Source organism: Anabrus simplex, chromosome 13 (assembly GCF_040414725.1).
Source record: "Anabrus simplex isolate iqAnaSimp1 chromosome 13, ASM4041472v1, whole genome shotgun sequence".
In the NCBI taxonomy this organism is placed as follows: domain Eukaryota; kingdom Metazoa; phylum Arthropoda; class Insecta; order Orthoptera; family Tettigoniidae; genus Anabrus; species Anabrus simplex.
The window spans coordinates 103,363,901-103,366,859 of NC_090277.1; positions in this window are offsets into that span (position 1 = coordinate 103,363,901).

A 2,959-nucleotide genomic window follows, 5' to 3' on the forward strand; every position below is an offset into this window, starting at 1 on the left:
GATCATCTACTTTTCCCCAAGTCCTCCCAGCTCATATTTTGCAACATTTTCAAATGCTACTCTTTTGTTAGAAATCACCCAGAACAAATTGAGCTGCTTTTATTGGGATTTTTGTCAGTTCTCGAATCAAGCAATCCTAGTGACGGTCACATACACAAAAACCATACTCTAACTGGAGCTTTAGCAGATTTACATGCCTTCTCCTTTACATCCTTAACAACCCCTAAATATCCTCATAACTATGTGAAGATATCTGATGATCATCTTTCATTATGTTAACACCTAGGTACTTACGGTGATCTCCATAAGGAACTTCCACCCCATCAATGCGGTAATTAAAAATGAGAGGACTTTTCCTCCTTGTGAAACTCATACCCTTACTTTCCACCCGGTTTATCATCATATCATTGCCTGTTGTCCAACTGTTGCATGGTAAACATGTAGAATTAACACACCCAGCACACACTATGAGTTTGAAACTGCATGGTTTCCTTTATTTCAATGAAGGTGGCAGCCTTGTGGGTATGCATGATGAGAAGTCTATTGGAGCAATGGAAAACTAGTCTTCATGACAGCTGACCTTAGCTACCCATTAGGAACACAGAAAATGGTGGCAAATCTAAGATTTACAGTGCTTCCGTTTTAATTAACCTATTTTGTCGGTCCCAGGCAAGCATCTCTCCTCTACACTACTTCAGATATTGTTTCACATAATTTTAATGTGTTTTTTTCACCTGTTTCACCTGCAAATTTTCTGCAGAACTACCATCCTTTTAAGTAGCAAATTTCCTTGTATTCACAATTATATGTAAATTGTTTTACTTAATAATAAACAATAGTATATTCTAGTGCTTGTGATAAACCAAAAGTTATTATTATTATTTGTTTTACGTTGCACCGACATAGATGGGTCATATGGCGACGATGGGATAGGAAAGGCCCAGGAGTGGGAAGGAAGCGGCCATGGCTTTAATTAAGGTACAGCCCCAGCATTTGGCTGGTGTGAAAATGGGAAACCACGGAAAACTATTTTTAGGGCTGCCGACAGTGGGTTCGAACCCACTATCTCCCGGATGCAAGCTCATAGCTGCGCGCCCCTAATCACATGGCCAACTCGCCCGGTAAACCAAAAAATAGAGCTAATAATCAATCAGAGTAAACTCATCTTAAAAATAAAAGAGAATTAAAAATCTCCAACGGAAAGTTACTTTTGTAACAATGCCGATCTAGATAGGGAACTTCAAGAAATTATATCAATACTATACAAGGTGTTCGGGTTAAAGGTATAATAATATAAAATTTAATAACTTAAGAAATAATGGAGATATTTATTGGCGGTTTGTTTCTATATCTAGGGTAACTCAAAATATTTTCTGTGTTTGCTTGGGGAGGCGGTGGTACCACATGCGCATGCGTGTAACTGCACTGTTCACGAGAAGCGCGCCAGTAACCATGTGGACTCCACAGCAGCAAGTGTTCTGTGTGCTTTCGCTCACGGAAATAAAATCCGTTACACTAGTACAACATAGATTTCGGCGTGAGTATGGACTGTTACCAATTGATGATGTTCCCACTTACATAACAATCATGAAATGGGACAGGCGCCTTTGGGAATCTGGGCTACTGTTGATTTAATCTGCGAGTCCTTCAAGCGGAGCCCTCGTAAGTCAATTTGACAAGCAAGTAGGCTGTTATAGTTACCTCATTCGACAGTACGCAAAAGGTTGCACCTACGGGCATACAAACTGCAGCTTTGTCAGAAAATCAAACCTCAGGACAGGCCGCTACAGAACGTGGAGACAATTCTGGCAAAAATTGATGGAAACAAGACATTCCTCGATTTGGTCTGTTTCTCGGACGAGGCTACATTCCATATTTCCGGCACGGTAAACAAGCACAATTGCCACATATGGGGATCTGAACCCCCCCTCCCGCCACATAGTGACAGAGTTGGAACAGAACTCTCCGAAAGTGAATGTGTGGTGTGGATTGTTGAAGGACAGGGTTATTGGCCCATTCTTCTTCGCGGAGCCTATAGGTAATAGAACACGTTATCTAGACATATTGGAGCAGTATGTTGTGCCACAACTTCCTCGTGACGTGATCTTTCAGCAAGATGGTGCACCATGCCATTATGCGGAAGTTGTGAGGGATTTCTTGAATCGTGAGTTCCCAGATCGCTGGATTGGGAGAGGTAGTCCATCAATCGCTTGGCCCCCTAGAAGCCCCGACATTACGCCACTTGATTTTTCCTGTAGGGGTTTGTCAAGAATCAAGTGTACCAGGCAGCAGTTCGTGATCTACCAGATTTGCGTCATTGCATTCGTGCAGCTATCGCAAATGTTACGCCTCGTTGCTGCAGAACACTTGGAGAGAAGTGGAATTTTGATTAGATGTCTGCTGCGCCACTAATGGTGTGCATATCAAATTTTATTAGGTATGTAAACAAACATTTTGAGTTACCCTACTTGTAGAAACAAACCGTAAGTAAATATCTCCAATACTTCTCAAGTTATTCAATTTTATATTATTATACCTTTAACTGGACACCTTGTATATACTAATAAAAGACTATCCCCAAAAGATTACAGACATTGTAGAGAGTGTGATCTGCCACTGCCATCACCATCACATCTTTCCAATCTATTGATATATCATTCAGTCGGTGCATTTTCTGAAACCTTTAACACTTACGATGATAATGATGATGATGATGATGATGATAACAGGTAGGAATATTAATATTTGATGAAGTGAACCTAAAGAAGATTTACAGTTTAATGGCATTTCTTTAGAAACAGATGGTTATGTACTTTGATGACCACAACCAGAAGATCAAGAAGCAAATATTGCAAATCATGCTCTAGTATTTTATGTTTGAACCAGTGAAGCATTGGGTACAACCTATTGTGATATATTCAATTCCTAATTCCACACCTTAAGACATATTGTCAAAAAT